This window comes from Montipora foliosa, chromosome 8 (assembly GCF_036669935.1).
Source record: "Montipora foliosa isolate CH-2021 chromosome 8, ASM3666993v2, whole genome shotgun sequence".
Taxonomy (NCBI): Eukaryota; Metazoa; Cnidaria; class Anthozoa; order Scleractinia; family Acroporidae; genus Montipora; species Montipora foliosa.
The window spans coordinates 19071838-19083408 of record NC_090876.1 but is presented as its reverse complement, the minus strand read 5'-3'; positions in this window follow the sequence as shown (position 1 = coordinate 19083408).

Sequence of the window (11571 nt, the reverse complement as noted above, 5' to 3'; positions counted from 1 at the left end):
CCCCTCATTTTCTCTTGGTATCCCTTATTGTAGTGTATTTTTTTTGCGTATTTAGACAAATACTCATACAAACCCGTACACCCCTGTATCCCCACATAGACCCGTGTATGCCCATAATATACCCATGTTTGCCTGGCATTCATGCCCTGTGTACCCATATATGCCTATTTGTAATCTGATGAAATTACCGTGTACAAATAAAATTTTCTATTCCATTCCATAAGGGTATACAGTTGCATATGTGCATACACGGGTGGGTATGCTAGGGTACAAGGTTTTTATGAATATTTGGCTAAAAATACACTATAACAAGGGATACACGAAATACCCACGAAACTTCAAGGTGGCGGCCAATTCGTGAACTGCGTCGAACTGTAACGAAAGGTATGTACATCTAAATACTTCACGATGTTCATAAAGTATATAATTTAACCAATAAATGATTTTTAGGGGTACTTCATTTGGGTTCTCCATAGGGTATTCCATGGGGGAAGGGCTCCGCGTTTTGTCCTCTCCCGGCTCCCCTAACCTTCGAGACCTGCTTGGTAACAGTTATAAACTGTTCCCTAGTGTAACTCATTCTAATTCCGCACTTCCTTCCGGTTCTTCTCGCTGTGGCAAAAACTGCGCGGCCTGTCCATACATTTTCCGTGGACTAACCAACTACATATTCTTCTCTACTGGCGAAACACGCTCCATTAATTCCCACATAACTTGCGAAACTAAAAACCTTATCTACATTATTCAATGTAACAGATGCTATCTACAGTACATAGGAGAAACTAAACGACATTTAAAAGACCGTTTTAATGAACACCGCCGCACTTTAGATAACGCTAACACCAAATCCAAGCCTACTACAGTCGCAGAACATTTCCTCTCCTCTCCCCATAATATTTCTAAGGACATGCAATTCATTCCTATCGAAAAAATATTTTTCAACGGAGACTCGATCCGTAAGGCCAGGGAAGCTTTTTTAATTTCAGAAGGCAGGACAATTGATCCCAACGGTCTAAATATCCGGGACGAAACGTATTAGGTTTAAGTTTATTATTCACAGTCACTTCCGTTATTTTTCCGTTGCTCTTAGTATTTGAGTTCAAATTTGTTGTAACTACCATATTTCATCACATTTTTCCAGTATTACGGCAACATCCATTTACTATATGTATTTACATAGAGGCAATCCAATGTAAACTCTTATTGGACCTGAAGAAGGCTGGTTTGGCCAGCCGAAATACAGTACGCCACTAAAATCAAATCTACGTTGTATCGGCTCTTGCTCAAAATATTTAGGGTACGTATTAATGTTGTTGTGAGCAAAAGACCGTCACCACCCGGAGTGTGAGTCTTCCAATGGTTTTGGGTAACGCGGGTTTTGAATAAAGCGTCATTCGATGGCTCTCGAAGCAAATGTTTGTGGAGTTTGGCGGCCCTTAATTCCTTCCCAGTGTACAAGCGGCTCGAATGAAGACGAATGGGCAGCGGAGCTATCGTCCGTGATCTACGTGGAGTTTCGAGGCGATCGAAGACTAGGGAGCGAATTTACGGCCCTTTTCCTTTGGTGAATCCGTTCGGCGGCTTGGTCTCGGTGCCCAACCTTTGGGAAAGAATATGTCGAGGAAAAAGAAGAGGGAGCAAAAACCATGCACCTAAATCGAATTGCTCTTAACCAACCCAGAAACTGTACCATAGACAAAGAAACACATAACTGAGGCAAGGGAAGCAATTTTTTGTTTTAAATCCTAAATATTTTTTTTAATTTTGAGAAAAACCGCTTTCCCCGTACAAATCCTTATATTTCTACTCTTGTATAAATATAGTACAGTAGAGATACACATACATGGAGCTTGGGTTACCTGTGGTGTTACAGGACTTCTACTGTCTGACTGTTATTTGTTTACAGTCTTGATCAATATTTCTCGGAAAAAGTGAACGCAAAACACATTTCACATAGTCATTTATTCTGTAAATGTCTGTCGTGCGTTTAAATGAGACCTCTCGCTATAAATGTGTCCATGTAACGCTATTTAGTTTTCTTTTATGCGCAACGGTCAAATAGTTGCTTTGACTGTCAATCTTACATGCTCGTAAGTCGAGAGAAGCAGTAAGTACTAAGAGCAGCTAATGCCGTCAAAAAATGAGGCAATTGCAAAACCAAAGCCCACTGAAGAAATGACAGTAGCGAATGTTATGAAACAGGACATGCATTTTCCTTTCTTGGTTCCATTGCCACAACAGTACCACCATGACAGAGAGTATATGAAGAAAACAAATGGAGTGATACAAAAGATATCAAAGCCTGTATCCAGAAACTTCCACATCTTGGATTTCTTTATAGGGCAGCCATCAAAAAGAAACTTGGCGATTACAGACTGGGGAAAAACCTCAATTATGAGTTTGATGGCGTCGACACAAATACTGCATTGAGCATAGTCACAGCAGCCTTCGTCTTCTTTGTCGTCGCCGTCTTCGTTGAAGCAGTACATTCTACAGATGTACAAACAGATGCGGACGAAGGACACCAGACAGCCAATGATCAAGAAAGCGAGAAGCGCGTCTTGTACAGACTGCTTGGGATTACGAAACAATTTCTTCCTGAGATACTCGGCAGTCGTAAGTGCATCAAAAACCTTGTCTATTAATTCAATACCTATTAGGATTATGTAGCACCAGTTCATAATTTCCGTGTCGTAGCGACGAAACCGCGATACCCCAGCCACCTCTGGCTACACCCTAAATAAGTGTTTGTTTCATACAAAGGAATTGCACTATCGAGCGTTTGAACATCAGTGTTTGAATTAGGCGCATCTAGTCGCTTTTCCTCGGAATTTGTTATAAAAATGACTGGAATGAATTCCCGGAACTGGGAAGTTTATTTGTAACTATGGATACCATTCTATGCATCTTTACAAGCTCCTTGTTTTTGTTTGTTTGTTTGTTTTGCTCACCAGGTGTTTGTGGATTTCGTTTGAAATTGGTGGCAATCCATTGTCCAGTCTCTTCTTTCCGATGCAGTTCTTTTTTTTACAAGGACTGGCGATGGTGTTTTATATACCTTACGGCGCAGCCATGATCGGATAAACTACAAAAAGCCTATTAATATGTTTACATAACTCTACTTCAAGAAAATCAATTAACGATAGATTCGTTAAGTCATCGGCCTGACTTCCAAAGAAATGACTTAAAAATAGCATCTGCCAATGGTTTGACATTTGTACAGTTCACGAACATGGCAAACACGCGACTGTTTGTGGTTCCGCTAATTTAATTTCTATTGCTACATAGACTCAAATCTTGAAAGCTACTTTCACGGATCAGTACCAAAACAAAGAAAACGACGCAAGACGAGAGACCCTGTTGCAATACTGCTCAATACACATGTTAGACACACTATCTGCACAAGAAGTTCCACTTTGGGCGTTCGGGTTTTGTTTGTTGCGAGACTGGGCACGGAAAATACCCTTGAAATTTGACTTTCGGTTTAACGGGAGGGATGTTAACCTGCACAACAGGCGCTGTTTGTGCTCCTTTTTCTCTCCCCTCACGCATCTCGCGCGTTGCGCTACAAACTCCGATGAACTTCTCATTAACGCCTGTTGTGCAGGCTATATGTACAGGGATCTTGAAGTTTCGAATTGATCAGCGAATACCTTCAAGTTGCCTTCGTTGGCATGCATACTAATGTTTTGTTTGACACCCCGTGGGTCTAAAAATCATGCATCGCGAGGTTTCTTTATTACTGGGTTGCCTTATAAGGCAAACCCAGTCGAGGTCTTCGTTTAGTTTGTTTGTTTTCTTTTTTTTTTTTTTTTTTTTTTTTTCCGTGTCGGTAAAAGTCTTGCCTGTCACTCCCCTGGTAAGTGGTGTCTTTGTGTATAGAGCCTTCTGCGCGTATTTTCTTAGGATCGAGAGGGTAGTGGAACTGCGTAGATGTCTCTGGTGGACACAGTAGAATCATTAACTTAGCCTGCAATGGCGTCGAAAGTCATGCAACGCGAATGGCGTTTTAGTGGATCCTTAAACAAAATATACCCTTATGGAGCTCAATAATGGAAAGTCAGTTGGATAAACTAGGCATGAATCTCAAAAGCGACGTGTACTGGACTTCGACAACAATCTATCGCCCGTCGAGACGAAATCAAAGTGAGCAGTATTTACCTGAAGTACATGGTAATTTGACACAATTGAGTTTCTTGTCTGCACGCACGCAATCAAATAGGAAGAGGTTTTCGCCTCTAAGAGCAAATATGTTGTTTGTTTCAATAAAATTTTCCCTGGAAAAGGATTCTGTGGTATTTTCTGCCTTTATGAATTATAATATCATGTTGTGTATTGAATTTTCGAGCTTAAGGTTCAAATGTGATATGGGAGAAGTTTTTTAGTATTGCTCTGTAAGCAGGAAGGGTTCACAGGCCTGTTGGAAACGTGCTTGAGTTTCAACAAAATGAGGCCCAAAATCATTGATACCTGGTGATAAATAACGTCGTACGCGTCTTGGAGAGTAAATTTTGACTTTGCATAAACAAGAGTTGGGCGATTGTGATCTTTGTTATGACTTCGCTCATTTCATTGTCAAACTTTATGACACTTGACAGAAAAAGAAACTTACAAAAACCCGGTATCTTGCCATCATTTGACACAGATCCTTCACTGTTTGGCGAGTAAACATGCCGCGGTAACTTAATCACGGCGCCCGCTGAATTCCGGCCATGTAACTTTCGATTTTGCAATTTACTTGAACGTAGCAAAAATCTCCCAAAATGTTTGTCGCTGATAGTAACTTTTTATATTCTATAGATCGTTTTCACGTAACGTCATCACCTTCCAAAATCTAAAACTAAAGATCCACCAAAGTTTTTATCCTCATCAGGCATAAGAGGCGGCATATCTATATCTGTTGAGAATTTCACAGCTCAATAGCGTGCTTCGTTTGGAAACCAGAACATTTTGAATTTCCGGATTATGTAGGTGCGTGACACAAAGCTACGATCAAGTTTGTTGAAAAATATATACTTATCTCATGATTTTGAGCCCTTTTAGAAGTTAGAGCATTAGGAAAAGTGCTTATGTAAATGCTTGTTTTTTCAGTGGTGATAATCAGTCGCCTAGATAGCCAAAGTCAGTTCCAGATGTTTACACTATTTTCCGGCCTGCGAAACATTTCGACGAATATCTGAAGTTTGGGGAAACGCAGAGGCCTAAAACTTGGACAAGTGTCTTATTTCTTTATCTTCTATAAGATAACAATTTCTTAGCGTTTTGCACTGGATAGTTTTTGATTTATTTTTTTTATTGCGTGACAGTGAAAACGATCTATATTCAAGGTTCAAAATTAATGTTGTTTTCATGTCGTAAATATTTTATTCTCGATCGACCGTCCGGGAAACTTCCTTCTGCTCTTTCTGAAAACTGTGTATCAATATTTATTTGCTTTTTCATCAATATTTGTTTTGCATAAAGCACGCTAACAGAATCTGTACCTTGCTGAGTTCGCATTTGTTAGCGTTAATAGTATTTTCGGTCAGATGTTTCTGTTTTTTATGAGGGGTTTATTGTTTTGGTCTCCCATCCCAACACTAACCCCGCGAAACAGGGCTTGACTTCAGTGAAGTTTAGTATTACAAAGTTTTCGGATGCTCATAGGGCACACTTGTGGTGAAAAGAAGTTGTGAGAGAACTTGAAAATTATCAACATGTCAGCCCAGAAGCCAATGTTTCTCGCTTCTCCTTTATTTGTTATTCTTCAGAGACTGGAATGCTGTATTTCAATACCACACAATTCAGTGCCTTCTGATTTTCTGTAGCACGTACCACAGGCAAGCCAGTGTATGCTTCACAGAAGCATCTAGTTAATTGTTTTGTAGCTCTATTTTTACTGCCCCCTGTGATCGGTAGTTTCTATTGTTATCAGAGCTGGGGTATTGTTTTTGTTTATCATCTATTGTTTCCTTTTCCAATCATAGACCGTGTCTGGAGAGATCTTTAACATATTGTCAACCTGGATATTTTCCAGACCTAGAACGAAAACATTATAGAGGAAACTGGCACTCTAAGGCACTTGATAAGTCAACCCGGCGTTTCTCTTACTTATAGAAACGCCGGTTGCGTTATGGATCTTTCATAATTACAATGTTCGATTGACTGTATTTTAAAATTAAAGTACTGCCGAACAGTGAATATTTATGTTGACATACTCCAAGCTTGTGAAAACATCTTCCACGGAAACGCTTGCTACGCAGGCTAGGGTAGTGGGGAATTTGACCTTTGCTTGCGTGGGGTGGGGAAAATTGAACCGGAAGTGTCAGGTTTCAAATAATTGTTTTTTTCGGGCGCCGAAGCCACTAAGAGCTAAAAAACACGTGTTTGGACGAGATGGAAGAATTTAAAGGAAGAGATGTAGCGTTTGGCTTACAAAAAAGGTCTTCATTAAAACTATAAAAGCAAGGTAGACACACGCTAACACCAACCCGGTTTAACCCGCCAGTGAACAACCCGGTTTCACTGGCGAAAAATGTCTGCGCATGAGTCGCGAGATATGTCACGTGACGCGTTTCCGGGACGATCATTGGCTCTCGTGAAAAAAACACTCCCGAGGAGAACAGAAAAATAGCTGCCTTTTGAGAATCGGTAGCTTGTTGGTTTCCGTTCATTTTAGAGCGATCAAGGCTAGTTTTAACGCCAGTTTCAAGTGGAATGTATTCTTAGAGAACGTCTATGTTGTGTAAATCGTTTAAAAGTCCAATCCAACGAGCATCCTCGGAAAATTTGCTCCTGGAAAATTTTATTTCGTGGGAAAAGAGCTGCGAAACAGGTGAGTTTTTTACGCAATTTTTGATGTGGAAAGTTTGTTGCCACCGGGTACAAAAAGTTACTGTAATGTACAGAAAGGAGGATTCCTAAGGTTTCCGTTCATGTGTGAATTGCCTTGTACCAGGTGGCAGGGAAATGGTAATATTGTTCAACTTGAAGGTTATTTTTTTCTGCGTTACACCTTACGATCGGCACCTCTACATGAATGATCAATGATTCGATCAGATATGAATTTGATTTTGACTGTGATTGTCTCATTGGGAACGTAACCCTAGTATCAAATAGTTTAAATAGCTGCTTTTAAGGTCATTTATATTCCCTTTTCTGGTGAATGTCTAAGTTATTATACTTTTTAGCAGTCACAACTCAACGATCCTTGCGTTCAAGTACATGTAGTTACCAAGTTATGGATTTGCAATTAATTCGAGTTTAAAATCAAAATCAAAATCCATGTTAGTTAAAATAATTTTTGGAAGAACAGACGTGTAGGTACAGATGTATATAGGTATCTATAGATTCAGGTTTTTTTAGACTATTGTTTTCTGGAAGCATTAATGATGTAATTTTGGTTTTAGGGGACTGTCATGTGTTGTTGGATCAAGGAAATTCTGTTTTGAGTCAAGCATGGTTGACAGTGGATAGTTGTTCCTGAAAAGGCTGAAAGGAAGCTTTATTGCCTTGGACTTTTTTTGCTTACACCCCACATGTTTGTTCTTTTCTTACATGGCAAAATTTATTAATATATTATGTGATTTGGAGCTGCAGCTAGAAACAGTGTCCCATGCATAAGGTCTCATTGGGGTTGATGGCAGTAAAATAATTTTGGTAAAAAGTATGTTTAGAGTTTTTATCATAACTTCTCATCTTGGTCCTGCTGGACTTTAAACATGCTCTACCATTTTGCACAAGGAACTTGTCAATCAACCGTTACCTTTTGGTGTATTTGCAATATGATATTTTGGATGGCAATTGATTTATTTTTCTTATCCCTTATGTGTAGATATCCTATGTCTGTCACATAGTTAGTTTTAAGCTTTTGTTTACTGTAGTGTATTTTATTATAGTTAGCACATGACCCCACAAGCATGTGTTATTGCTTTAATATTTTATTGTGTTTGAATAAAGGATATTGTTGTCTTGTCTTGTAGATAATGCAAAACAGCCTCAGTTGTATTTGCATTATTTCTGAATGTTACTTTTAAAGGGCAAACCATTAAAAAGTGTACAAAGTTTGCAGGAGTTCAGGAAAAATATTCAAAATATTCATTGATTTGAAGTTCCTGAAGCAGGTAAATCTTGAAGAGTTTACGCAACCATATTTGGAATATACGGCATTTCTTTTTGGGAATGTTCAAGTCCACAGAATTCATTTTCTTTATGTTGAGAAGTACTGTAAGACCGTTGACTCCATGGGGTTCCCCATTGACGGGTAAAATTGTCTGGTGTTAGACAGAGCAAAATACTCTGGCTTTAGACAGAGTAAAATACCACGTATGGCCGGTTTAGGGGTGAAAGGGTTAAAGTGCAATCATTACTTTGACTTTCTTTCTTCAATTGAACCAATACAAAGTGACTAATCATCACCTCCACCATTGCTAATAATACAATGGCTTTGGCTTTTAGAACAAAGTATCAAAGTTGAAGCTGGTGGCTCAAGGAGTAAACTTTGCAAAAAAGTTAGGTTAAAAATACCTTTATGGTATTTGAGTATTTTTGTAGAACAAATTTGCATAATATCGTTAAAGTCATTAAATCAATGAGAATCCAAACATGAGGATGCAGTTTGCTCAGGAGGGGGTTTTTTTTTTTTAAACAACCCTTAAAGGTAACAGAATCTTGTTTCCTGGATGTAGGCTAAAGAAATCTGACCCCTTAGGGGAACCAGTTCTAAATTGACAAATGACTGGCATTTTATAATTCATAAGTAAAAGCTACTTGCTCGCTTACCAAATTTTTCTACAGTTCCATTCATTTTTCAGATTGATAGCCTTAAATGTACTGCGGCAACTCTGCCAGCTGTTTGGTCTCAGTATCATGAGCAGTCCCCCCTTGGGGTAGTTTGTACACTTCACCACCATTGTTTACCCTATCCAGGGACTAAAGCAAGGATGGAAATTGATTACAGCTTCAATAAATTGGACCACTTTTTTTTACTTCTTACCCTTACTGCATTAAACTTTAAGTTATTCATCCTTTGAAATGGTAGGAATGCTTACTATTATTTACAGCAATTGCTAAAAATTCATTGCATCTAATGTTGAAATATTTTTTACATATGAGTTTTAAGTATTTATGAGTCATGAGTCAATGAGTTAGTGCAGTTACCCTAACCCATAAAGTGAAAGCTAAAATTTCAGAGAGTGCTTAGGCCTAATCACTGAAAGGAGGGCTTAGGCTTGATCAATAAGTTATTGCTATATTGACTGTGAGTCTCATTGACTCAAGACTCATTGACTCATTGACTCATAAATCATGGGACCTCTTTACATATGGAAAGGTAACAGGAGTTATTAGTGTGAAGTCTTATCCAGAAAACTGCAACATGGGATTATGTCCCTTTCAAATGTAGCTTTGTATGCTTTTGCTCAATTTCTTTGAACAATTATTACGGAAATATGAAGTTATGGTTTTTCTAAAAGTTAAATCTAATGCAAGGGGATTAAAAGTCCACAAAGAGAGGTTAGATAATTTGTTGTACTGGAAGTACTTAGTAAGCCAGCGTGAAATTTGTGAAAAGTTTTGGAGGGTGGCACTGAATCACCTTCAACAACTTTTCTAAAGTTTGAAAATACCTAATTTTATATCCTCTTGCTGTTTTATTGCTGGAAGATAAAATCAATTCCTGATTAAGTATTTTTGTTGTCACATTAACCCACTACAATGTGGTGAAAGCGTATTATTAGCCGTGTAGTAATATTTTATTACAGTAAAATTCTCCCTGCTAGTAAGCTGGACTTCTGAATCAAATATTGTTGTTTTGGCTATTCAGAGTTAACCTAATATATGTTTATTTCTATAATTTGGAGGAAACCAAACAATTGGCATTTTGCTTGGAACAACTATAACAAAATATAATTGCAACTGAAAGGTTTCCATCTAGTGTACCCAGTATGAGGTGCTATGAGATGGTTATTATTACTGCTAAATTCACTTTAAAATTTATTTTTGAACGACTGAAATACATTTCTTAATTTTCCCCTCGGTCTTAATAAATTTTCCGCTATGGACCACTTGAATGGCAATTTTAACAACTTAATTTTGAAAAAAAAAGCGAAAATCTTAACATTTTCTGTTAGATGCGGGACCCCGCGGAAACAGTGTGTAACTATTTAGTTGGAAGAGAAACCATTTGGAAATTTAGTGGTATATTTTTTGTTCCACTTTTAAAAGATAAACGCATGAATTGAAATCAAGATGGTAATCCATTAGCTGGTAAGCTCCACAAACGAATTTCCACTCGAACACTAGCAACGGAGACTCGCGTTGACCTTGAAATTTTTAAAGAAATTTCCCTCGTAGCCCTGTTGTCTTAAAAGAGAATCTCGCTGGCATAGAAACGCACTATGCAGTCAACATTCGTCCGTTTTACTGGCCTGAAAAAGGGTCTTTTTTTGTCGACGGAGATCAAATAAAATTGATCTAACAAACATCGAATGGCAGCCATGTTTGATTTGAGGTACTGAAGTCACATGACAAGGCCTCGACCAATCAGACATTTTTCGCCAGTGAACAACCCGGTGTGGCCTACACATCACGCATGCGCACAACCATTTCACCCGGTCAATTTACAGCCATGGACAGCTGTTTCGGCCTTTTGGACCTCATCAGCATGACGTAGCTAACATACCTGACGGTTGCGTTTAGCACCCCTTTAAGTGGCAGCTTCACATGCCATACATGTGGTAAGCTGTGTTGGGAACAACCAAACTGTTCTCCCACGGCAAGCGTGTAGGAAGGTGGATCACATTGAGAGATCGGTATAGTTTTCTTTATTAAAGACGGCAGGAGCCGACGACGATTGTTCTTTAATAGTCATAGTCATAGTCATATCTTTCTTTAAAGGGGTTACGTAATAACCTGTTACAGTTTTCTAATTTACGGCCCTCTCCGAGCATTTTTACCCTCCCAACCATGATACACCACAGAAGACAGACCACAACACCGGGAACTACATGCCCTACTTTTTGCGACAAGTGTAATTAGAACATTGAAGGGTTGTGAGACGGGACCTCCGGCTTATCGTCCATATCAGAGAAGACTAGAGAGTCTAACCATTTGCAGATGTGATTACAAAGGCAGCACTTTCTCCTCAGTTATTTAAAGACCCTGAGTGTTGTTCCGGCCGGAGTTGAACTCACGACCTCCCTGACAGCCGGGTGCTCAACCAACTGAGCCAACAGTGCGCGGTTATAATAGGGTATGACGAATCAAATCCGACGATAGGGTAGGGCATTTGAACACCATTTTGGCCCGACGGGGCGGGAATTTGAATGATCCAATCTTCAAAAGTTCAAATGCCCGGGCTCCTCCCGGGGTGGGGGGGATGTTGAAGTTTCGAGTTGATCGGCGCATTATCGAGATCTATCATGCCGCCAGTTGGAAGTTGTTTGTTTGTCCGAAGTTTCCATGAGAACTGTAGTTAAGCAAACCTTAAAATGAAGCAAAATTTTGAAAGTGAAGTTAACGGAACCCCTTACGGTAAAATGAAAGGTAAATGTCAAAGAAGGGGTAGTTCTAAAACATGGAATGGAGAATCGA